The sequence below is a fragment of the Schistocerca nitens genome, chromosome 5 (genome assembly GCF_023898315.1).
Source record: "Schistocerca nitens isolate TAMUIC-IGC-003100 chromosome 5, iqSchNite1.1, whole genome shotgun sequence".
NCBI classification, from domain to species: Eukaryota; Metazoa; Arthropoda; class Insecta; order Orthoptera; family Acrididae; genus Schistocerca; species Schistocerca nitens.
This window is the reverse complement of record NC_064618.1, coordinates 217,087,473-217,115,370: the sequence shown is the minus strand read 5'-3', so window position 1 is coordinate 217,115,370 and position 27,898 is coordinate 217,087,473. Positions and strand designations below refer to the sequence as shown.

At 42.1% G+C, this 27,898-nt stretch overlaps 1 protein-coding gene across 1 annotated transcript in view; it reads left to right on the top strand.

Annotated features, from left to right (window-relative positions):
• Positions 1–27,898, top strand: part of LOC126259554 (glutamate receptor 1-like) — a 545,373-nt gene that overhangs the window by 195,477 nt on the left and 321,998 nt on the right. The gene's annotated exons all lie outside the window — the stretch shown is intronic.

The following is a 27,898-nucleotide window of genomic DNA, read 5'->3' as shown; positions in this document are numbered from 1 at the left end:
AGAGCACTAAATATTTGATTAGCAGAAAATGAGGCCCCAAAATGAAAGTTTGCAAGCGCCATCTGATGATGGTTTTTTTAAATATCTGAAACCACTCATGGCTATATGTGAATAAAACCTTTATACAATGTTATCATCAATGTAGCTCTTATTTCTCAACTGTATTTCACATGAAAGTGTAGTGTAGGATTCAGTTGGCATGGGGTTCAGGCTGGCACATGTGCAGACATGAGGCTTAGTGTAACCATTATTTTATTAAGCATCAAAATTCCAAACGACAAAATAGTATACTACTTACTACAAAGCCCATTATATGAGTCTGTAGCCCGAAAGAGCCTTCAGTAGAGTTACAATAATCAACAGCATAATCATCCTTATGACAATAGCAGAACAAACTCGAACGAAGAGGAAATTCGGTCTTGTCCTACAAAAGATACTGGGCAACAAAATACACAATCCATAACGTAGGGTACATTACCATAACCAGAAACAATAACTAAAAAGCTTATCCTGCCAAAGAATACTTATACTTACCTTGGACCAGTCTCACTTCGCCTTGATTACTGCTGCCACTAGACAACTATGATACCAGTTACCCACAACGCTACCGAATTTTTTATCCGCGCTTATGTCTAATAAATCCTTCTACAGTAACAGATGTGACGGCCCGTTACATAAAATCAATATTCCATATTAATAATAAATCTGTAAAACTGACGCGTCTACCTGTTTATCTGTTTGAACAAGCTTCTCCGAAACTACGAATTTTCGTGGGGTTTTAGCTTGCAGGACATTATAGGCTTTACTTCATCAGAGTCGCATCACGAAAGAAAAAGATCTGGTGGTTTAAAGTTTGGTAAAACCGTCTTATCCGGCTATTTCTCTGTTTAAAGAAGTTAATCTTCAAAATGAGATTTTCGCAGGTAACTTGAGGATAACTTGCGATACCGTACAAGCTTTATTTCATGCAAATCGGATCATGGAGAAAAGAAGATATCGTGATTTAAATTATCGTCTAAAACAGTTAACACATATCTAAAACAGTTAACACATTTGTCATGTTCTTTGAGAGTTGCTTTCCAATAGATCGTTCTAAACGGGGTACTAGCAGTAAAAGGCAGCCTGCGTGGCTGACTACTGGGATAAGGATATCATGTAGAACAAAGTGGGAATTATATCAAAATGTCAGAAGTAGTCACCATCAAGCTACAGTAGCCCATTACAAACAGTACTGTAAGGTGCTTAAAAATGCTAGTAGGAAGGCAAAAAGTATGTCGTACGCAAATAGAATGGCTAATTCACAGAATAAAATTAAAACCATAAGGCCAGTTGTGAAGGAAGTGTCTGGTCAGCAGTACAAGGTCGACGATATAAAGTCATTTCGTAGTAAAAATATTTCTGTTACTGATAAGTCATATGTGTACAGTACTTAACAATCATTTTCTGAGCACTGCTGGTGAATTATTCTTGGTGAATTAAAGAAAAACTTAGTTTCTACAGCCCGCCTCCGTAGCGTAGCGGTAGCGTTACCGCCTACCAAGCAGGGGCCCGGGTTCGATTCCCGGCAAGGGACTGCGTGTTGTGTGTTTTTCATCATCATCGACTCGCAAGTCGCCGAAATGGCCTCAACCAACGGTTGAAAGGTGCCTCCCGGCCAACAATGCCATCCGATGATTTCATTTTTTAATTCCTACAGGGAATCATATAACTCTCTTGAAAACAGGCTTTCTGAGACTGATATCTGAAATGCTCTTGTGTGATACTGACAAGGGGGAGATTAAATCACCGAAGAGCGAAGACTCTTATGGATATGATGGAGCCCCTAGCAGAATATTAAAATACTGTTCTGCTCATATTAGCCCTGCACTTAGCCATATTTTTAATTTTTGCTTTAAGAATGGTCAGTTTCCTGAACGATTAAAGTATTCAGTAGTAACGCCACTTTATAAAAAGGGAGAAAGGAATATGTAGATTATTTAGACCTATTTCTATGCCATCATTGTTTGCCAAAGTTAGTGAAAAGGCTTTGTATGTAAGGATAATTGATCATTTTATATCACATAATTTGGCATCAAATGTTCAGTTCGGCTTTAGAAGTCGTTTAACAACTGCAATTGCTATATTCTCTTTTCTCTGTGAGGTACTGGGTGGATTGAACAAGAGATTTCGAACACTAGGCATAATTTTTGATTTAACTAAGGTGTTTGATTGTGTTGATCACAAAATATTGCTCCAGATTGTTGAACCATTACGGAATACATGGAGTAGCTCACAACTGGTTCACTTCCTACTTTACCAACAGACAGTAAAATGTCATTATTCGCGGTGCCGAGAATGGCTGTTATATGGGGTCTGAGCGGGGTACTGTCAAGTGGGGAGTGTGCCAGGGATCAGTGTTGGAGCCACTCCTGTTCCTTATTTATATAAATGATATGCCCTACAGTATTAAGGGTAATTCTAAAATACTTCTGTTTGCTGATGACCCTAGCTTGGTAGTGAAGGGTATTGTGTGCAACATTGGTTCTGTTCCACATAATGCAGATCATGACATAAGTTCATGGCTTGTAGAAAATAAACTAAAGCTAAATCACAGTAAAAAAACAGTTTTTACAGTTTCTAATACACAATTCAACAAAAACCGACCTTTTAATTTCACAGAATGGGCATATGATTAGTGAAACTGAACAGTTCAAAATTCAAGATGTTCAGATAGATAGGAAACTATCATGGAAACCTCACATTCAGGAACTTGTTCAAAGACTTAATGCTGCCATTTTTACTACTCGAACGGTATCTGAAGTAAGTGATTGTTCGACACGAAAATTAGTCTACTTTGCTTATTTTCATTCGCTTGTGTCACATGGTATTATATTTTGGGTAACTATTCCCATTCTAAAAGACTATGTTTGGCTCAGAATATATATATACTCAGAATATATATATATATATATATATATATATATATATATATATATATATATATATATATTGTAAGAGGTCCATGATTAAGGAATTTGTTGTTAGCGCACTCGAGCAGATGTAATTTCGATGGATTGCTCACGCGCTGCCTGCGATATGTAAGCTATAAGAGAATCTCAGACCAAAGAGCAGTGTTGACTGCAGTAGGAACTGTGTGTTAGTAGCAGTAAGTAGCTGCTAGCAGTCTGGTGTATCGTGTTGGCTGGGCCGGTCGTGGTGGAGCGATGGCGGAGCCTGAGCGTTGTAGTATAAGGTAAAAGCAACCTCGCGCATATGTCGTATTGTTGCATCAAAGTCCCATGTAAATGTTTAAAAAAGATCTCTTAGTAATAAGCTTTCTCATAAAAAGTAACTTTTGACAATCATTCATTTCAATTTAAAGAATTTACTAATTTCTCCAATCCTTGGTCATCCCGATTATTGAAAGGAAAAATCAGTTGTTTCTTTTTATACATGACAAATCTGTCGGGCAGCATTGCACAGAGCTGTGCCAGAAAAATTTCTTATAGGAGCAGGTATATACGCGTTATGCGGCGACCTAATTGAGGTAAGATTTTTCAGTTTCTGCAGAATGAATTTTCAGGGCCATGACGCAGCACTGCTGACGTCCTAAATTTACCAGTTTAAATTCACAGTCATTATTGAAAGGTTATAATTGAGCGACAATTTTATTGAGAGGTTAGTCACATTGTATTATTGGAAGGTTAAGGATATTATCTGTTGGTAGGTTACGCTAAATGTCAATGTTATGGTTATATTTTTTACTGTTGGGGGGTTTCGGAACTTTTACTGTTGGGAGGTTACACTAAATGTGAATATTATTTATATTATGTTATTGTGGGGAGGTTACACCTGTCGACAACCGGTCAGGATCGCATTTTTGTGAATTTCTGAGAGGTAGTCAGTTATATATCTGCTCTTATTTACTTAATATTAAATTAAGTTTGCATCTGGCGCAACGCATTTGATAATTTGTCACTCTTTCTTTCACAGATCATCGGCAATTTATTGCTCTTTGTCGTAATTGTATTTGTTCCATTTTTGCTTTGTCTTTGTTTCATTTTGTGCTTAACTTTGATTTGTGAAAATGCCGCGAAAAACTGCTAACAGTACATCGCGGTTTGCAATGAGTGAAAAAGCTGACTCGAATAATTTGACGGATAATACTAGCGACAGTCAGTGTAATAGTGATAATCCTCTAATGACAGATAATCAGTGCGTGCCGATCACTAGTAATTATTTTAATCCAGATGATGAACAAACACACTTAATTTAACGGCAAATTATGACGCGGCACGATCCGTTACAATGAACGCTGTCCAGTTTGACACACATGATTGGAAAAATTTACACGGTGAACAGACAAATGTTTCTAACGAAGGTGAACAATGTACTCAAAATATGTCAGATTTATTTGATTCCCGTGTAGTGACCAACAGTGCACGTTTAATTGGCGAACCTTTTCAAGAATCAGAGAATGACCAAATGGTTACACAAAACGTGACAATTGCAGGTACGCCATTAAACAGCACAGAGAATAGAGTAGGTAATATTGGCATGGATCAAGTTATGGCATTATTGCTACAACTTCATGAATCAAACAAACAACTTAATGAAAATCTCAAACAACAACTTAATGAAAGTCTCGAACAACAACTCAATGAATCGAACAAACAACTTAATGAAAATCTCAAACAGTCGAATGAAAAACAAGACAACAATTTCAAACAACTTAATGAAAGTTTCAAACAGTCGAATGAAAACCATGACAGGTCGTTCAAACAAATTAATGAAAAACTTGACACCTCTATTGAACAGCTTACTGGACAGATTACAGCCGTTGCGGAGCAATGTAATGAAACTAAAAAACAATTACGTGAGGAAATTAAGGCATGCGCCAGCAATAATAGTGAAGAGATACGCAATACACATGCTGCCACAACTAAATTACTTAGAGATGAAATTAGTGCAGTCGCTAAACAATGTTCTGAAAACGCAACAGAGTTACGCGACGAGTTTAAATTAATGTCATCAGAACTTTCACGCACACTAGATGCGAAAGTAGACACGAAATTTGACCAACAGAATAGCCAAATTGACGAACGTTTTAATCACCACTTACAAAACAGTGAAACGCGTTACCGTAAATTTATACAGGAAGAAAACAAAGTGAAGAAACAAGTCATGGAAACAATTAATGTACAGAGACAGGAAGATAAGCGTAAGTTATTTACGAAAGGAAAAACATACGTAGACAACAACATTGCTACAGTATCAGACGAAATCAATACTATCAAACAGTTTAACACTGAAATGCATGGTGAAATATCCGATCTAAAAACAAAAACAGATACTAATATTCAGACTTTGGAAAATAAATATACAGTAGACTTTCAGACAATGACCAACAGACTTGAACAGTTAGAATTAATACAGGATCCCGATGCCATTAAAGCAGACGTTAAGAAATTAAACAAAACCACACGTAAAATGCAGAAACAAATTAATGCTTATGACACTAAAAACGGCGATCTGGAAAAAGCACTGATTGAAAAATTTGATGAATTGGCCAGTCGCATTGACGTTATCGAAAATAACAATGACACCAAATCAGACGATACGTCACCAGTTTCGTTTAATCAGACACCTAAATTCCAAAACATACAGCAAACAATCAGCGAGATAGGTTCATCCAATAATATATTACGTAGAAAATTGTCATCTTTACAGCAAGAAGTGACAGATGAAAAATGTCTCAGCCTCTAACACGATACAGCATACGCAACTTTCCGAACATTTCTCACACTCACACAGCCAGTATAATTTAGGTAATTTACAGAGAGTACGTGACTTAGAATCTGAACAGACACAGACAAATAGATTCTCATACAATCCTGAACCTGTTCAGACATTCAGAGACGATAATTTTGATTACAAGCACTTTCTACCCGTTAGAAAATTTAAGGTATTTAAAAATGACAGAACACAGATCCACCATTTGGATTGGATACAACAATTTAGCTTTGCTCTCCGCCAACCTGGCCCGTAACACACAAACTTGAATTTATTTGCAGTTTTTTGGAAGGCGAACCGGCAACTCGTATGAGACCGATCGCGAGACAATGCTATTCGGTAGAAGAATTTCAGAATGCTTTTCTGTCAGCGTATTGGTCGAAGGCGACACAGCGCGGAATCAAGGATCAGTTAATTAGCTTACCAAATTATGAGAACTCAAATTTTCCCACTGTCACGCAATTTTTTGATCACATGGTCCAACATACAGTGAATCAGCACTTATCCAATTGTGTATTTCTAAATTACCACGATCATTAAGAGTATCTCTTTTAACAGGACAGCAGAAAGAAAATATTTCGGCATTTAGAGATCTGTTACAGCTTTTGGATGTTCAGCACTCAGACTATTCTTTCATAAACAGAAATTTTTCACATCATAACCAAGGCCGACAAGCATACGGCAATTACGATCAGCCACGCTATTTTAATAACAAAGGTGATAGACGGTCCAGGAATGACAACCACCAAAACTTTAATAACAGACAAAATTTTAATTATCAGTATCCTCATAGTTATCAGCAACAGCAAAGGCAGTTTGGAAACAATAGAGGCTTTTCCCCACAACATCAACAAAACCAGTCGGTTCGCATAACTAATCAACAATGTAGTCTGCAAGGTCAACCAAGCTTTAATGTTTCGCCGCCTACACATATAGCGTCGGCTCCGCCAAATAGTAATGCACAACAACAAGGAAATCACTACATACAGAAGACACATCATTTAATTCCTATCGCAACGCGCCGTATAGCAATGATTATCATGACAGACGTAAAAGTAATGAGCACAGTTTTCTGCGTAACAGTCGGTCTTACCAACAGCAGAATCATCCGCAACAACAGATTATCATGAATGAACCAGACAGTAGATATCATCCCGAACCTAATACGTCAGGAAGAAATAACAGAACAGTACAAATAGTCGAAATGCCACAGCATCCTCCGGCAAAAAATAGCGCGTCAGATAGAATTTGACTAGATACAGTACAGATTGAATCTTCCAGAAACGTAAGCAATACTTTTGATACACAGACTCTTGTTCACGAAAATGTTATTACTTTTGACGACATCCGAGACACACTTTTGCATGAAAAACCAGTTATTCAAAAAACCATTTCCCACCCTGTTATTGAAGTAAAGATTGGATCATCCACATTTTCAGCAGTAATCGATTCTGGATCACCTATGTCAGTTATAAATGAAGAAACCTTCAACGAATGTAACAAAGAGAATATTTATCCTACGTTACCATTAGGAAAAACTAAAGTAAAAGGAGCAGTATCTGGTAAAGGAGTGGATGTAAAATTACAGACACACTTATCGTTTTGTATTGCAGGTCATACGTTCCACTCAAATTTTTGGATTGTTCCCTTACTGACAACAGACGTTATTCTAGGTACGAATTTTTTGGTACAACAAGACGCAATTATTGACTTTCAGAATTCCTATTTAATGTTAAAGGATGAAAATATACAACTGGCATTAGAATTTAAGCACTCTTTATCTGCAGAAGAACAAACAATTAATCGGACAGAGGTCATTTCTGCATCACATAACATAGACTGTCATTCCACATTGTTCACAGATACGTATGTTCACAACTACAATACACCAGACGAAGCCGACTATGACGTTATGCAAATGATTTCTGATAAAGTTAAACAGAGCAGTGCAAATACAGACGACGAACGTACAGAGCTACGCAAAATTCTTTTACAGCAAGCTCCAGTTTTTGACAACGTCCCTGGTACTATGTCCGGTTTTATGTATGAATTTCAAGTTAAACAGCACGACACGTTTAAAGCCAAACATTATCCCATTCCATATATTCACAGAGAACAAGTTAAGAAAGAATTGCAAGCTTTGCTTGACCAAGGAATTATTGAACCGGCAGTTAGTCCGTACATAAACCAGCTCCATATTGTTAAGAAAAAGGATGGATCACTTCGCCTCGTACTTGATTCGCGTCACATCAATGACATTATTATTAATTAAACAGATCGCCCACAAACACTAGAAGAACTTCTACAGAAATTTCATGGTACTGCTATTTATTCCACATTAGATTTGAAATCCATCCGAACTGCAGAAAGTACACAGCATTTCTCTGTTTTGGTGATTGTTATCAATTTTGCAAATTACCGTTCGGTTTAACAATTTCTTCAGCAGCATTTATTCGCGGTTTGAATACTATACTTCCGACAGAACTTAAAGACCGAATCACAACATATGTAGACGACATCCTTATTGCAGAAGCTAACTGGTCTGAACACAATCTGATTCTTGAACAACTGTTGCAAACTTTTCGTGCACAAGGACTGACAGTTAATCTTAGCAAATCACACTTTGGCAAAACTTCTATAAAATTTCTTGGACATGTAATTTCAGCAGAAGGCATAGCGCCTGACCCGGAAAAACTTCAAGCTTTACGTGACATTACTGTTCCAACGACAAAGAAACAATTACGCAGCTTTCTGGGTTTAATTAACTTTTTCCGGAAATTTATTCATTACTCTGCTGTAGACACCCCTAGGTTATGACAACTGACGGGTAAAAATGCTATTTGGTCCTGGGATAGCCAAGCACATTCTGAGTTTGTTAATCTGAAACATGCCTTATTGAATGCACCTCTTTTATCACACCCAGATCTTACTAGAAATTTTTCCATTGCCACCGACAGTTCTAACACCGCTTAGGGCGTACACATTTTTCAGGAAATTGAAGAAGACGGTACTTCAGTAATTAAAAACATCGCCTTTGCAAGTCGCATTCTGTCACCTGCTGAACGCAATTATTCTGTCACAGAACTTGAAACATTATGTGTTGTATGGGCATTTACGAGATTTAGGCATTTTCTTTATGGAAGACATACGACCGTTTACACAGATCATAGAGCTATACAGTTTTTACTTTCCGCAGAATTTACACACGACAGGTTAAGCAGATGGAAACTTTATTTACACGAATTTAATTTTACAATTATTCACATTCCCGGTACACAAAATATTGTAGCATACGCACTATCCCGCTCTCTCAGCAACAATCAGCAAGACATCGCAACCAACTTCTGCCAAGCAAATTCTAGCGTCCTGTATATTCAAAAAGTCGCATTTTAAAATTTCATTTCATCGTCATTACGAGACATAGCACAAGAGCAGAGCAAAGACAACCTGTGGAAAGAAATTAAACGCCTTTGGAAAGATAAGAAAAATGTTGCCATTAGAAACCATTATACTGTACGCAATGACATTCTGTTTCGCCCTCTCACCCTGACAGCAACAACTGGTTATTATGTATTCCTGACGAGCTTGTTAACAAATTAATTTGGTATACTCATTTAAGTTACGCACATTATGGAGCCAGAAAACGTTTTCTTATACTGAGACAGAACTGTTATTTTGCGAACATGGAGAAACTTGTTCGACGAGTTTTAGCGTCATGTAAAATCTGCCAGAAAGCTAAATCAGACACGACTTCACATATTCCTCCGTTACATCCAACTGTACACGTTAAATTGAGACACATGGCCGCTGTAGACACTTTTGGTCCGATTCCCAGATCTGATAGAGGTTTTTGTTACGTCTTTGTCGCTGTTGAACTCACTTCGAAATTTGTTACCTTCACTCCATTACGCAAAGCTACTGCTAAATCTGTTTCGAATGCATTTGTAAAACATTTTTTATTTCATGTAGGGCATGTATTGAAAGTAATTTCCGACAATGGACCACAATTTCGATCAGCGATATGGACCCGTATGTTACGAGCTAGAAACATTTCTCCGATCTATATATCCAAGTATCACGCTTCTTCGAACCCTTGTGTACGACTAATGAAAGAAATTGGTAAACTATGTAGAATATACTGCCATAAAAAACATATTGATAGGGATACACATATACTCTCATTCCAGGATGTAATTAACTCCATACCAAATGAATCTACTATGCTATCTCCGACTGTTATACTGAAAAATGTTGAACCACCCAACAAAATTAAAGAATTAGTATCCTTTGCTACATCTCGTCGACTACGCCACTATGAAATAATTGACATTGCGCTGAACAACATCAAACGTGCCGCAGAGCGCCGGAGGAGACAGCAAAAACAGGTTTGTACACGCCGTGACTTTCACCTTGGACAGAAGATATTAGTACACACGCATTATTTATCCAACAGAGGAAGGAGTAGATGCAGTAAATTTGAGCTTCTATACACTGGTCCATATAGAATTCGCAGCATTCCTCACCCCAATATAGTACGTGTCGAAACTTTGAGAACCAGAAAAAGCAAAGGCAATCACCATGTCTCCAATATTAAACCTTTTATTGAATGAGCATACTTTATGATTTGTCACACTGTAATGTCATTTCCTGATATTTATGTGACTACTTATGCAATTATATTTATGTAGCTATTTACTGATGATGATTATATTTTTTCTCGGCACATGCCCGGCAAGGTAAGGTTAGTAGGTCGCTTTTCTTGTCGTTAGACATCAGACCGTGCACATTTTTCATTTTTTGTGTATGTATGATTGTTTTCCTATCGAAAGTAGATTTTTTTTCTTTATGCACTATAAAATCTTTAAGATGTAACAAACACCAGTTGACATTGACATTTTGTCTTATGACATCTCAACATCTTGACTATTCCACATTTTTTGCTCTTACATTATGATACTGTGTGTACATTTTTTTGCACTCGAAAACTTTCTATGTTTTTGACATAATGCGTTTTCTGTCATGCTATGCTGTATGCTTAGTTATATCACTAGAAACAAGTTTTTATTTAATGGGGATATGATTTAAATGCAACGTATTAATCGTTATTCATCTTTTTCAGAAAGCAATAACGTGTAAAAGAAATAAGTTAAAAAACCACAGTGGTGGTGAAATGGAAATTTTACCATCGGAATGAACGAAAGAAAATGCAATATCTTGTCGTGAAGAGTAAATGGATCAGAATTAACAAGCATTAACCAGAATATACTATACACATCGTATGATAGCAGTCTTGACTAATTATATTTCTTTCAGAATACGAGGCAATTGATGCAGGCTGTCAGACAGAACTACACATGTTAATTATAGTGATGAAATATGCTAGAAGTAAGAAGCTTTATACTACATGAAGTAATGAATGATAATGAATAGTTGTATGAAATAAATGGTAACATGAATATGGATAATGAAGTGCCTATTTTTTGCAGATGATAATAAATGGTGAATATATGAAGAATATGGTAATATGAATAATGAAGTTTTTCTTTGCAGATGATGATAATGATGAGGTTTATATATTTTGTATTAGTTAGGAGATGCTATGTAGTTATTTAAGTATTTGCTGCAGTTCCTTTTGACAGTATGTCTTATGTCGCATAGTATAATGACTGAAAGTTTTGGGAAAGACAGCTAGAGTACATACATCTTAAGTACACATTTCGTTACCTGTTAATTCGAAGTTTACTTCTTTTCAGCATAATATGAATACATTTCTTCTTTCAGCTCAATAATCCACTTTGTATTTTTTCTAGGAGAAGCTTTTCATGATATTAATATGCTATAAACACATAGTTGTGAAACCTGTTCTAATACTTGCATTTTTTACCCATTTGTGTGTATCATTCGTGAATGTGATCACATATACTCTACTGGTTTCATAATCTTGCTGGAGCTGACTCATGACGAATGACATTATTAATCCTTATTTCCAGCAATAAGTCAAAAGCAAATATTTTCATGCCCCAGCAATTATCGATCCCAACACAATGCATTGCTGGCACAAAAAAATTTTATTATCAGCCCCAACTATTACCAGTATACAACTAAATAATGCTACCAGTTTAAGATATACTTCTAGTCCTAAATACAACCCAAATTTCTCTGATATATTGAATCCATTATATCTACATATTATTGGACTGTAGATCTTGAGTAACAGTTACAATGTCTTACATTTTAAATATGTCTTATGTCACTTGCATGATATCATATATATATATATATATATATATATATATATATATATATATATATATATATATATATATATATATATACACTAGCACCTTGATGCTACACGCAATAACTCTTGTTTTGAATGATGACTTCTGAATAATACTGATGATTACTGTAATGAGATGACTTATGACGCCAATAATTACTGTAATTAGATGACTTATGAATAATGTTTTGTAATACTCCGTACATAGCACATAAATGTTTAATAACTAGCCAATGAGTGCCAATAATTATTCAGGTTGGTTGATACACTAGTGTAATGTACTACCAAAATAATAACATAGAATATTGATACAACATTTCAGTGTCTTGGCTATACTGATAAATACTTCAAGGAAGAGAAATTCAGATTGTCTCACTTGGTGTTTTGCTTCTGTAGAAAGATATGGACTTTCAATGCAGCTACGTCCAGCCTACTGCGCTACAACCATGATGCAATCCTCCCCATTTCTTTCCTAGTTCTTGTAAAATGGTAAAGACTTATAAAGTGCGTTTAAATTCTTGTAAAATGATAAAGACATATACAGTGCGTGTCCACTTCATTTCATTTGTTAATAAGATCAGTTGTCCTAAATATGGTAAAGATTTTTACAGTGCGTGTGCACTTTAATTCTTTTTTTAATGCTTTCAGTTCTTGTAAAAAAAATGCAAAGACTTATACGGTGCGTGTGAAAATTTCATTTGTTAATATGATCAGTTGTCCTAAATATGCTAAAGATTTTTACAGTGCGTGTGCACTTTATTTCATTTGTTAATATATTCAGTTCATGTCAATATGCTAAAGACTTCTACAGTGCGTGTGCACTTTATTTCACTCCTTCATATGTCTAGTTCATGTAAAACTGCTAAAGAGTTATACAGTACGTGTGCACTTTATGATATTTGTTAATATATTTTGGACTCATTGCGTATACATTTTGTCTTTTCTTAATATGTTCTGCACTTATCAATAATGTATATACTCTGTGCTGTAGCCTTAGTAAACCATATAGGTTACAGAAAAATTTGTTGCTCATGGCAAGTCCAATTGACTCACCATCACTGCCAAATTTTTGCCCCCCCCCCCCCCCCCCCCAGTGGAGGGTTATGTAAGAGGTCCATGATTAAGGAATTTGTTGTTAGCGCACTCGAGCAGATGTAATTTCGATGGATTGCTCACGCGCTGCCTGCGATATGTAAGCTATAAGAGAATCTCAGACCAAAGAGCAGTGTTGACTGCAGTAGGAACCGTGTGTTAGTAGCAGTAAGTAGTTGCTAGCGGTCTGGTGTATCGTGTTGGCTGGGCCGGTCGTGGTGGAACGATGGCGGAGCCTGAGCATTGTAGTATAAGGTAAAAGCAGCCTCGCGCATATGTCGTATTGTTATATCAAGTCCCATGTAAACGTTTAAAAAAAGCTTTTAATAATAATCTTTCTCATAAAAAGTAACTTTTGACAATCATTCATTTCAATTTAAAGAATTTACTAATTTCTCCAATCCTTAGTCATCCCGATTACTGAAAGGAAAAATCAGTTGTTTCTTTTTATACCTGACCAATCTATCGGGCAGCATTGCACAGAGCTGTGCCAGAAAAATTTCTTCGCCGATTCTGCGGGAAACCCCTCATTATTTATTTTATCAGTCTACCTGATTTCCAACACTTCTGTAACACCACATATCAAACGCTTTGATTCTCTTCTGCGACGGTTTACCCACTACCCAATATTCATTACCATAAAATTGTATCCTCCAAACGTACACTCTCAGAAATTTGTTTCTGCAGTTGAGGTCTATGCGCGTCATCAGTTAACTTCTCTTGGCTAGCAATGCCCTCTTTGCCTGCCATCGTCTCCTTTTTATGTCCTTGCTTTGCCAATCATGCATTATTCTCCTTTCTGAATTCTTTAACTTCGTCTGTCTCCTAATTACCAGTTTCGAAGTGAAGCTTCTCAGTTCTCTTATTTCTTCTTCTTCTACTTTCTTTCGTCGTTTTCTGGTACGCTATCAATCTACACTCCTGGAAATTGAAATAAGAACACCGTGAATTCATTGTCCCAGGAAGGTGAAACTTTATTGACACATTCCTGGGGTCAGATACATCACATGATCACACTGACAGAACCACAGGCACATAGACACAGGCAACAGAGCATGCACAATGTCGGCACTAGTACAGTGTATATCCACCTTTCGCAGCAATGCAGGCTGCTATTCTCCCATGGAGACGATCGTAGAGATGCTGGATGTAGTCCTGTGGAACGGCTTGCCATGCCTTTTCCACCTGGCGCCTCAGTTGGACCAGCGTTCGTGCTGGACGTGCAGACCGCGTGAGACGACGCTTCATCCAGTCCCAAACATGCTCAATGGGGGACAGATCCGGAGATCTTGCTGGCCAGGGTAGTTGACTTACACCTTCTAGAGCACGTTGGGTGGCACGGGATACATGCGGACGTGCATTGTCCTGTTGGAACAGCAAGTTCCCTTGCCGGTCTAGGAATGGTAGAACGATGGGTTCGATGACGGTTTGGATGTACCGTGCACTATTCAGTGTCCCCTCGACGATCACCAGTGGTGTACGGCCAGTGTAGGAGATCGCTCCCCACACCATGATGCCGGGTGTTGGCCCTGTGTGCCTCGGTCGTATGCAGTCCTGATTGTGGCGCTCACCTGCACGGCGCCAAACACGCATACGACCATCATTGGCACCAAGGCAGAAGCGACTCTCATCGCTGAAGGCGACACGTCTCCATTCGTCCCTCCATTCACGCCTGTCGCGACACCACTGAAGGCGGGCTGCACGATGTTGGGGCGTGAGCGGAAGACGGCCTAACGGTGTGCGGGACCGTAGCGCAGCTTCATGGAGACGGTTGCGAATGGTCCTCGCCGATACCCCAGGAGCAACAGTGTCCCTAATTTGCTGGGAAGTGGCGGTGCGGTCCCCTACGGCACTGCGTAGGATCCTACGGTCTTGGCGTGCATCCGTGCGTCGCTGCGGTCCGGTCCCAGGTCGACGGGCACGTGCACCTTCCGCCGACCACTGGCGACAACATCGATGTACTGTGGAGACCTCACGCCCCACGTGTTGTGCAATTCGGCGGTACGTCCACCCGGCCTCCCGCATGCCCACTATACGCCCTCGCTCAAAGTCCGTCAACTGCACATACGGTTCACGTCCACGCTGTCGCGGCATGCTACCAGTGTTAAAGACTGCGATGGAGCTCCGTATGCCACGGCAAACTGGCTGACACTGACGGCGGCGGTGCACAAATGCTGCGCAGCTAGCGCCATTCGACGGCCAACACCGCGGTTCCTGGTGTGTCCGCTGTGCCGTGCGTGTGATCATTGCTTGTACAGCCCTCTCGCAGTGTCCGGAGCAAGTATTGTGGGTCTGACACACCGGTGTCAATGTCCATTTCCAGGAGTGTATATTATGTACACATTAGACTGTTCGTTCCATTATACATATTCTGTAATTCTTCTTCACTTTCACTGAGGTTAGCAATATCACCAGCTAATCGTATCACTGATATCCTTTCACTTTTGAATTGTAATACCGCTCTTGAAATTTTGTTTCCGGCACCGCTTCTTCGATGTATAGACTGAACAGCAGGGGCGCAAGACTGAATCCATGTGAATGCTCGACAACGTGACTGACGTAGCGACAGAAAAATCACTAAACAAACGTCGTCCGAAGATCCTAAACCGAAATCCGTCAGGCAATACGACAACGGGAGGCCACGAAATCCTCAACAATGTTCTGTCATCAATAGCGAATCAGTTAATACTATCCCAGCCTCTACTTCATCTTCTGTCTTCTTTTCCTCGCGGCTCCATTCCTTTCCTTTTCAAAATACGTTTCACTAACATTGTCTATCATTTCACATGTGCAGTTACAAGAATGTAGTGGACAAACCAGGGACAATAGTATCGCAACTGAACCAGAGAGAAAAAGTGAACTAATGACCTTTAGTCCTACAGGGTTGGAGCGAACAAATTATATTATTATTATTTATTATTACTGTTAATATTATTTGTAATTCATTTAATATGCACATTGCAATGCTATCTTTAAATAAAGTTTATAAGAAAGACCAGTTAAACAGAGAGTCAGCAGTCTCTAATATTCATAGGTAACACAATTATATTAAAAAATAATGAATGGTCACTTATCCATGTATTATATTCATCACGTTTCTTTATTTCTTATTATTTACTGACAATACATTTTTACCTCCTGACTAGATTCTATTGCAGGTCATGTTTCACTTATAAGTACAATTTTTTAGTTGATGGCACGAATATTCAGCTCTACAAAATAGGGATACCGTCCAGCTATGCTGTCTTAATCTCTTGATAAATTACAACATCAATTCTTACACTAATGTAGCAACGCTGGCCGGACAAGGCTATCCGTTGCCATAATCACATTCCTTTCAGTAGTTAGCCGACACAGCATTTCACTATCACGTCCGCCTTGGTACATTAGCATGAGCATTCAGGCTTACAGAGATGTGTCCATAAGTAATGGATTAGGAATACTACGTGGGAAGAAAAAGTCAGTCGGCTACTGTGCCCGAGCCGTTCTAGGCGCTTCAGTCCGAAATCGCGCTACTGCTACGGTCGCAGTTTCGAATCCTGCCTCGGGCATGGATGTTTGTGGTGTCCTAAGGTTAGTTAGGTTTGAGTAGTTCTTAAGTCAAGGCACTGATGACCTCAGATGTTAAGTCCTATAATGCTTAGAGCCATCTGAAACATTTTAGAAAAGGTCAAATAATGAGAAAGGCATTATGTTGATTTTATTATTAATTGCCTCATACACAGTTTTCTTAATTTGAGCACCGGAGAGGTCGACGAGCTGCTGCTTCTGTAAAATGAAGTGATCAACAGACGCTCTCAGTAGTTCCGTTAGAATCTGTACAAAGTGTTCCTTTATACTGGCCTTCAGATCAGGCAGTCACCGAAAGTGTCCCTCCTAAACGCGTTCTTTTATACACTCCTGGAAATTGAAATAAGAACACCGTGAATTCATTGTCCCACGAAGGGGAAACTTTATTGACACATTCCTGGGGTCAGATACATCACATGATCACACTGACAGAACCACAGGCACATAGACACAGGCAACAGAGCATGCACAATGTCGGCACTAGTACAGTGTATATCCACCTTTCGCAGCAATGCAGGCTGCTATTCTCCCATGGAGACGATCGTAGAGATGCTGGATGTAGTCCTGTGGAACGGCTTGCCATGCCATTTCCACCTGGCGCCTCAGTTGGACCAGCGTTCGTGCTGGACGTGCAGACCGCGTGAGACGACGCTTCATCTAGTCCCAAACATGCTCAATGGGGGACAGATCCGGAGATCTTGCTGGCCAGGGTAGTTGACTTACACCTTCTAGAGCACGTTGGGTGGCACGGGATACATGCGGACGTGCATTGTCCTGTTGGAACGGCAAGTTCCCTTGCCGGTCTAGGAATGGTAGAACGATGGGTTCGATGACGGTTTGGATGTACCGTGCACTATTCAGTGTCCCCTCGACGATCACCAGTGGTGTACGGCCAGTATAGGAAATCGCTCCCCACACCATGATGCCGGGTGTTGGCCCTGTGTGCCTCGGTCGTATGCAGTCCTGATTGTGGCGCTCACCTGCACGGCGCCAAACACGCATACGACCATCATTGGCACCAAGGCAGAAGCGACTCTCATCGCTGAAGACGACACGTCTCCATTCGTCCCTCCATTCACGCCTCTCGCGACACCACTGGAGGCGGGCTGCACGATGTTGGGGCGTGAGCGGAAGACGGCCTAACGGTGTGCGGGACCGTAGCCCAGCTTCATGGAGACGGTTGCGAATGGTCCTCGCCGATACCCCAGGAGCAACAGTGTCCCTAATTTGCTGGGAAGTGGCGGTGCGGTCCCCTACGGCACTGCGTAGGATCCTACGGTCTTGGCGTGCATCCGTGCGTTGCTGCGGTCTGGTCCCAGGTCGACGGGCACGTGCACCTTCCGCCGACCACTGGCGACAACATCGATGTACTGTGGAGACCTCACGCCCCACGTGTTGAGCAATTCGACGGCACGTCCACCCGGCCTCCCGCATGCCCACTATACGCCCTCGCTCAAAGTCCGTCAACTGCACATACGGTTCACGTCCACGCTGTCGCGGCATGCTACCAGTGTTAAAGACTGCGATGGAGCTCCGTATGCCACGGCAAACTGGCTGACACTGACGGCGGCGGTGCACAAATGCTGCGCAGCTAGCGCCATTCGACGGCCAACACCGCGGTTCCTGGTGTGTCCGCTGTGCCGTGCGTGTGATCATTGCTTGTACAGCCCTCTCGCAGTGTCCGGAGCAAGTATGGTGGGTCTGACACACCGGTGTCAATGTGTTCTTTTTTCCATTTCCAGGAGTGTATATCCCCAGAGCCAAAAGCAACATGGACTCAGCTCAGGTGATCTTGCAGGCCAGGTATCCTTAAAACGACTTGAGATAATACGTTCGTGGAGAGTTGCACTAAGTTTATCTATCAGTGGGCAAGCGATATGGGTTATGATTCAACCTTGCATGAAATCAGTGGTTTTCACTCAGTTGTGCCTCTCCAAAGTAGCAATTAGATGCTATACAAGGAGGTCTCTATAACGTGCAGACGTCACGATGCATGTGACAGGTCCTCTGGCTGTATTTTCATCAAAAAGGAAGACAGTGCAAGGGCTCTTCGTGCACTACACAGGGTCTAACAGTATTCACTGCATCCTACAGCGCAAAATGTGCATCGGAATTAGGTAGAATATTGCACGGCCACATGTTATCAAATTGGATTCGAGCTAGAAACCGAAGAGCTAGTTCAGAGCGTTCGTGCGAATGATGATATTTCATTTGCTACACCATCTGGATCTTGCATGGCTAATACAGACCGTAAACCTTTCCGTACTGTTGAGCTTTGGATGAACAATTCTCGTGATACTGCGAGAGCACTAGCACTACCTGGGTCATATGCTGCATGGTCAGTTATAACAACAGAAACCTTGTCAATAGCTCCCACCTGGATAGGTAGGACGCGTTCCTCTTCCACGTGCCACACCAAACTCTCACGCGTGTTTTCAGATTTCATTATCATCTTCAGTAAACCATTTAATGTCATCGAGCGTCCCCTCAGACCTTTAAGTAGGCGATACTCCCTTAATGTAGTACTGTAATTGCTGCTGTTCATATAAAACAGTTTCAGTAATAACTCACGTCTCTCTGCTCGACACTCACGCTACAGCTTATCAAATAACAGGTTGTCAAATAACAGTGTGGATCTCATACCATCATACAGCGTACAGCACCAGATTTGCAGCTGGTGTCCACAAATGGAACCGATTTGCTTACAGAGCAGTCGGTTCCGCATTAGCGCATTAGCATATCCCCCAAGTTTCTCTTCAGTACGGTAACTACAGCCCACACTGGACCTCCATGAGCGGCAGCACTTTAATTATAACCACGCGGTATAAATACTGGTCTTCCAACCAGCAAGAGACATCGAATCGCACACCTCTCTGGAGCGGTCTATCGCTGTGCAGTCTGAAGAAGCATCGTCGCTCCGTCACCATACACTGGAGCAGCCATCAGCGCCTGTCATGTCTTATGACCCAGCAACAGCTCCAGTTGTTCGAGAGTGTAACTAAGGCACTTCTAGCCGTCGACCCAGAGGGCATCTTCCGTCGTCAAGTGCCAGCAGCCAGGTGTCGGGTCTAGCGTTCGCTGCCTGGATGCCATCTCTTCTCTCATCGGGGCTGTTGGGCAGGTCGCCAGCAATCCCTGCTCTCGGCATAGCCGTGCCAGTCTCCATAGCCACCACCTGACACAACTTTGCCGTTGGGTCATATTGAGCACTTTGGTGTCAAGCGATTATACGATATAATATACTACTTTATCATGATTCTCTTATGTATTTAAATCAAGTATGTGTACTGACAGTGCGCCAATTTACTGACCAGAGTTAGAATTGCCTATACAGTGGCAGTCTGCTGCGATCCGTGAGCTGAATCTCGATGCAATGTTCTGTTGTTTCTGTTGTTTCTGTTCCTTATCGAGAAGTACCATCTAATACCATTACCTCTGGTAGTTGAGCTGTACTAGAGACGAAGGTGTAACGGGCTTTAGTGTTATCGATACCATTACTTATAGTACAACAAGTTGCTGAATTTAATAATGGCAGATTCATTAAGGAACGTCTCTCCGAACAGATAACGAAGCTTAACTAGATTCTTTACGCCTCTTTATGATTTATAATCAGTTCTTACAAAATTTCAAGAATTTATTCTGGTATGGAGAAACAGAGTTCGGTAAGAGATTGCGAAAAGAATTTTTGGAAGTTTGTGGTCTTATGGGACCAAACTGCTGTGGTTATCGGTCCCTAAGTCTACACACTACTTGATTTTAACTTAAGCTAACTTACACTACTGACAACATTCACACCCATGCCCGAGGAAGGACTCCAACCTCCGACGGGGACAACAGCACAGACTGTGGCAAGACGGCCCAGACCGCGCGCGGTAGCCGCGCGGCAAAGACTGCGAGCGAGCCTGTATACTTTCATTAATTAATTCTGCGAGTCTCGAATAAAATTCTGCGAGATCTACAATATCGTGCGCATTGCAGAGCGCGCAGCCGTATTCCAGCCACTGCTTTCTTTACAGGAGTCAGTATTTTTCATTACTGATGTTTGGTTGGAATTTTCGAATGATTTCAGAATCAGTAGCAACCCAAAGCAGCTTCCTTCGGGATTACACTTCTTTCATGTAGTTCTCTCATGTAGTTTCTTTTGTTCTTGTGTCAACTTTCTTCCAGTTCTTCATTCTTTCTGTTCTGAAAGCATGTGTTTTGTTTCTTATTGTTTTCGATGTAACTTCCTACTTCTCTTAGGGATAATATTTTGCGTTTGTAATTGCTTAGTAAGTCAAGGAACTGTTTAGTTATTCTGTCATTATTCTTCTGCATCTGAATTATTATATGATAACTGAGTTATAAATACACTACATGATAAATAAATTTTTATTTAATTAAATTGCCTATGGTGAGTTACGTATTATAAATAATTGAAGCGACTTCATAAATTCACTGTGGATACATTAATTGATACATTGTCACAAAACTCAACACCCATGTATAAAAACTCAAAAAATTTTCTATTGTTATAGCCACACTTTAGAATTCTGCCGTAAGAGTGCGGAGTGAGTTCAACAAAGAACCACCAACTGCCAACTGCATTCGGCGATGCAATGCGTAGTTTAAAGCTTCAGAATGCCCCTCCAACGCAAAATCAGCGGGGTCAGCCTACAGCTCAGAGAAGTCGACGAACAGAGCAAGCAGAGAGCTTAACTTATCAAGGATCTTAACGAAAGGACTGAAGTTAAGCGTTTACGCTTGCATTTGATACAAGCGCTGACTCCCGATGAGAAAGAAGCTTTGAGCTTTCGGTACAGTTGGAACAGCTAGTGGAAGGGAATAGGATAAGAACAACACTTGTCTTTTTTAAGAAACAGATGGACTGGATGTGATTGGTTCGATGATCATTAATTCGTACCATATACTTTACGCTCTCCCGGCCTAACCCTCTGTGAATTTTGAGGGTGTGGTTATGTGAAAGACTGATTGTTTATGCTTCCTGTACCATCAAATCTACCAGTACTACGAGCTCGCATCAGTAGAGCTTTTGAACAGTCTATTGTCGACGTGCTGCACTGAACGTGAGAAGAAGCTGGTCATCGAAGCCTCCACGAAGGGTGTGTCCTGACAACTAAGCCTTACACATCCGGGCGTCCCCTGGGCGTCTAGGTATACCTAGACGGCTGATTCTCTCACACCAGAAGCAAACAAACATGCGAGTAAATAAACGGTCCTTATCAGAGCCAACGTTAAATATCATATCTATAAATATTGAAGGCATATCATCAAACAAAGAACATCTGTTATCCAACCTATGCCGCGACAAAAAATGCGACGTCCTGTGTATACAAGAGACGCATAGAGATGAGCGACAGAGACGACCAAAAATACCGAGCATGAAACTAGCTGCAGAAACACCGCACTCTCAGTATGGAAGTGCTACATTTGTAAGACCGGGGCTTCAGATAATCAGTGCTCACTGCACCGTAGAAAATAAAATCGAAGTCATCTTAGTGGAGCTGATTAACTGCGTGGTTACCTCTGTGTATAAGCCCCCTTCGGCTCCATTTTCCTTCACACCACCCAGGAACTTCCATAACAGCATGATGTCTGTAGTAATCGGTGACTTTAACAGCCATAGTCATTTGTGGGGATACTCTGAAGATGACGAAAATGGGGAGGCAGTCCTCTCCTGGGCTGAATCCTGCCAGTTGTCTCTTATACATGACAGCAAGCTACCCCCTTCCTACAACAGTGGCAGGTGGCAACGTGGATTTAACCCTGACCTCCTCTTTGTGAGTGAAGACATCACACAGCTTTGCTCCAAATCAGTGTGCTCGCCCATACCAAAGACGCAACACAGGCCACTACTGTGTCAAGTTCTTCCAGCAATAAGGCCACTGGAGGTGAATTTCAAACGGAGATACAATTTCAAGAAAGCTGATTGGAAAAAATTTCCTAAGATGCTGGACAAGGAGATTAAGTCTGTGCGACCTGTTCCTGAAGAGTATGACAGCTTTGTTCAAACTGTCAAACATTGCTCCTGGGCATCTATTCCAAGAGGGTGTAGGACATTGTATCTGCAGGGTGTGACACCTGAAACAGCTGCTCTGCTGGACGGATACTATCGACTATATGAAGAAAACCTTTATAGCGAGGAGACTTATCTGGCTGCGCAAATACTCTCTCCTCAATCTCTGAAGCGAAGAGAGAACAGTGGATTAAACTGATGACAGAATGTGAGATGAGCAGAAGTAGTCAAAAGGCCTGGAGATTGTTACGACACCTTAACAATGATCCCTCCCAACCCAATACGCATACAAATGTGAAGGCAGACCAGATCGCACACCAGCTTTTGAAAAATGGTAAACCTGACCATACCAGTAAAATCGGGAGACGAACCCTGGAAAGGGAGCCCGAACAAGAGGGAAACACTCTGTCTGCACCATTCAGTTTGAATGAGCTCGACTCAGCTCTAAATAAGTGCAAAGTCGGAAAAGCAGCAGGGGTAGATGACATAAGAAGTGAACAGATCAAGAACTTTGGTCCAGGCGCAAAGTGCTGGCTACTCGAGCTAATGAATAATTGTGTCAAGAGCGGCAAGATACCAAAATCTCGGGGGAAAGCAAAAATTATAGCTATACATAAACCAGGGAAAGACCGAGATGACCCCAAAAGCTATAGGCCAATCTCCCTCCTATCCACCTGTATAAGGTATTGGAAAGGTTGATCCTCCAAAGAATTACAGATATGATAGAACCATTACTGATCCCTCAACAGGCAGAATTCAGACAAGGGAAGAGCTGCACAGCACAGGTGTTGAATTTGACACAGCATATAGAGGAGAGGCAGATAACAGGAGCGGTGTTTATAGATCTTTCAGCCGCCTACGACACTGTCAACCACAGACTCTTGTTGCTGAAGCTATACAACCTCACCAAGGACAACAAACTAACCTGTCTCATTAGAAATCTTCTGCAGAACCGAAGATATTTTGTGGAATATCAAGGACAAAGAAGCAGATGGAGGCAGCAGAAAAATGGGTTGCCACAGGGCTGTGTACTGGCACCCACCCTCTTCAATATATACACTAATGACCAGCCGTTACCAGAAGGAAGACAAAGCTTCATATATGCAGATGACCGAGCAATCACAGCACAAGATCACAGCTTTGAGAGGGTGGAGCGGAAGCTAACTGATGCTCTGAAAGAATTAACTGCCTATTACAGTGACAATCAATTGAAACCAAATCCTTCTAAGATCCAGACCTGTGCTTTTCACCTCCGAAACAGACAGGCTAGTAGAACCTTGCAGATAGATTGGGAAGGAACCTCTTTAGAACACTGTAAGACTCCAAAATACCTCGGAGTCACTCTGGACCGTGCTCTTACATACAAGGAACACTGCTTAAAAACAAAGCAAAAAGTGGCAGCCAGGAACAATGTGGTTAGGAAGCTGACTGGAACAACATGGGGAGCACAGCCAGACACAGTGCGCACATCCGCATTAGCCCTCTGCTATTCTGCAGCTGAGTACGCTTGCCCAGTATGGTGCAGATCTACACATACAAAGAAAGTTGATGTTGCTCTGAATGAGACATGTCGTATCATTACGGGTTGTCTAAGAGCCACACCTGTGGAAAAACTATACTGCTTATCCGGCATAGCCCCCCCCCCCCCACCCCGGACATCCGAAGAGGTACAGCAGCACTGAGTGAGATGAAGAATGCATTAACATCCGAAGCCCACCCACTACATGGCCACCAACCGGCACAGCAAAGACTTGTGTCTAGAAAAAGCTTCCTTCACAGTACAGAACCACTCGCTGACACTCCACATCAACACCGGGAGAAGAGATGGCAGGTTAGATGCCAGCATCTAGAGGAGTGGCTGATCCCGCAAGACGTTCTTCCCCCAGGCCACACAGAGAAATGGTCCACATGGAAATCACTCAACCGCCTGCGCTCTTCTGTCACAAGATCTGAGAGTAATCTGGAGAGGTGGGGCTTCCAGGTGGACTCTCCAGTGTGACTGCGGAGCTGCCGCGCAGACATCAACACATCTACTACAATGCACATTACCTCCAACTGTGCGTACCATGGAGGACCTCGTAAACGCTACACAAAGTGCACTGGACGTTGCAAATTTTTGGGCATCCACTGTATAGATTAAAATTACCTTATGTTTGACAACACAATCTGTGTCTAATCATTTATTTCATTCTTGACTTTTTTAATTTATAAACCATAATGTATGTAGTAATGTATCTAATATTGTTTTTTTTTTAGTTTGCTTCTGACACGATAAATAAAAAATCGATGTCTGCATATTCAGTAGAGGTCAAATATGGAGTACCAGTAAAATGTCAGAAGAAAAGGTTTTTGAGTTTTTCTATGTCCGCGGAAAGCCCTGAGACATTTTGTCAAACAATATAGCTACAGAAAATCTGTGAAATCGCTTCAGTCATTTACAGTAACCTTGTATATTTAAGATTACCGAAAATTTCCTTACCACTTAGAGCATATTTCTATGTTTCTGCTATAATGTTTCCCTCAAGCGTTGTTGTGAAAAGCTGCACCGATATTAAAACTCCTCTCACTCAGTTTCTGACGCTAAACAAGTGACGTAGTCTCGGTCTTCAACCATTGGAGCCACTGTACGTTGTGATGTTGCAGTGAACTCTGAGGCGATGATATGAGGACACGAACATCTGGCTGAGACCCGGCAATCTCCATCCACACATTTTCTCCTCGTAGCTTACAAGCCACATAGCTACGTGCCGTGCGTGCAAGATTATGTTTCTGTTGAAAAATAGCATCATGATATAGCCACATGAGAGTTAACATATGAATATGCACGATATCCGTGACGTGCTATTATACCCTCAGAGTTGCCTTAATCACTACCCCCTGTGACCTGACGACATCCCGATGACTGTCAACGCTGTGAAGTCATGAGTAACACTACTGTCCCTCCAGATTGTCGTTGTGCTCGTGGACAATCGTCATCCAGGTAGTGCAGAACGACAACTCATCACCAAACACAATGCGACGTGAATCATCAGTAGTTCATCCTTTCTCGATCACAACAGCACACCAAACGAAATCGTCTATGTTATAGGTTAGCAGCAGCCTATGGCTAAGACGGCATTTATCTAATCCAGCGACTGGTAGTTTCTGTCCAATGACGCAGGGAATCCATTATTGTTCTGTGCTGTGGCCGCCCACTTAGGAAATCGTAGCGCCTACTGCATCGGCATCCCACTTTACGTCCAACTATCACGAGATGCCTGCATCACAGGGTGTATATTCATCAGGACAACCTACATCGTCTGTGTTGTCAAAGCAAATACACTCCTGGAAATTGAAATAAGAACACCGTGAATTCATTGTCCCAGGAAGGGGAAACTTTATTGACACATTCCTGGGGTCAGATACATCACATGATCACACTGACAGAACCACAGGCACATAGACACAGGCAACAGAGCATGCACAATGTCGGCACTAGTACAGTGTATATCCACCTTTCGCAGCAATGCAGGCTGCTATTCTCCCATGGAGACGATCGTAGAGATGCTGGATGTAGTCCTGTGGAACGGCTTGCCATGCCATTTCCACCTGGCGCCTCAGTTGGACCAGCGTTCGTGCTGGACGTGCAGACCGCGTGAGACGACGCTGCATCCAGTCCCAAACATGCTCAATGGGGGACAGATCCGGAGATCTTGCTGGCCAGGGTAGTTGACTTACACCTTCTAGAGCACGTTGGGTGGCACGGGATACATGCGGACGTGCATTGTCCTGTTGGAACAGCAAGTTCCCTTGCCGGTCTAGGAATGGTAGAACGATGGGTTCGATGACGGTTTGGATGTACCGTGCACTATTCAGTGTCCCCTCGACGATCACCAGTGGTGTACGGCCAGTGTAGGAGATCGCTCCCCACACCATGATGCCGGGTGTTGGCCGTGTGTGCCTCGGTCGTATGCAGTCCTGATTGTGGCGCTCACCTGCACGGCGCCAAACACGCATACGACCATCATTGGCACCAAGGCAGAAGCGACTCTCATCGCTGAAGACGACACGTCTCCATTCGTCCCTCCATTCACGCCTGTCGCGACACCACTGGAGGCGGGCTGCACGATGTTGGGGCGTGAGCGGAAGACGGCCTAACGGTATGCGGGACCGTAGCCCAGCTTCATGGAGACGGTTGCGAATGGTCCTCGCCGATACCCCAGGAGCAACAGTGTCCCTAATTTGCTGGGAAGTGGCGGTGCGGTCCCCTACGGCACTGCGTAGGATCCTACGGTCTTGGCGTGCATCCGTGCGTCGCTGCGGTCCGGTCCCAGGTCGACGGGCACGTGCACCTTCCGCCGAGCACTGGCGACAACATCGATGTACTGTGGAAACCTCACGCCCCACGTGTTGAGCAATACGGCGGTACGTCCACCCGGCCTCCCGCATGCCCACTATACGCCCTCGCTCAAAGTCCGTCAACTGCACATACGGTTCACGTCCACGCTGTCGCGGCATGCTACCAGTGTTAAAGACTGTGATGGAGCTCCGTATGCCACGGCAAACTGGCTGACACTGACGGCGGCGGGGCACAAATGCTGCGCAGCTAGCGCCATTCGACGGCCAACACCGCGGTTCCTGTGTGTCCGCTGTGCCGTGCGTGTGATCATTGCTTGTACAGCCCTCTCGCAGTGTCCGGAGCAAGTATGGTGGGTCTGACACACCGGTGTCAATGTGTTCTTTTTTCCATTTCCAGGAGTGTACTTACCGACGGCGACAACACAACACAACACCAGGTCTCCACCAACGGCCGCCAGGGACCGCCACACGTTCGTGGAGCCTGCAGAACAGCTTCACCATAGATCGCAGCTAGCGTAGGAACTACTTTGCTACTCCGCTAACGTGATCGCAAATAGTTTCGGCAGATACATCGGCCAATGGGCTTTATAAGGCGGCACACTGCCGGCAAAACGCAGTTCGACGCACCGCACTGAAGGATACAGAGCTGCGGCCACGACCAGACACTTCTTCTAGCTGGCCGATCTCTTGGTATAGTCGATGAACCTCTTGACGTTGTAGAATAGTTTGTGTTCGCTCCCGGTGAAGAGTCGGGTCTTTTCTATTATTATTATTATTATTATTTGTTATTTTGTATTTGTGTCGACCCGCAGTTGGGATCGATTCGTTTG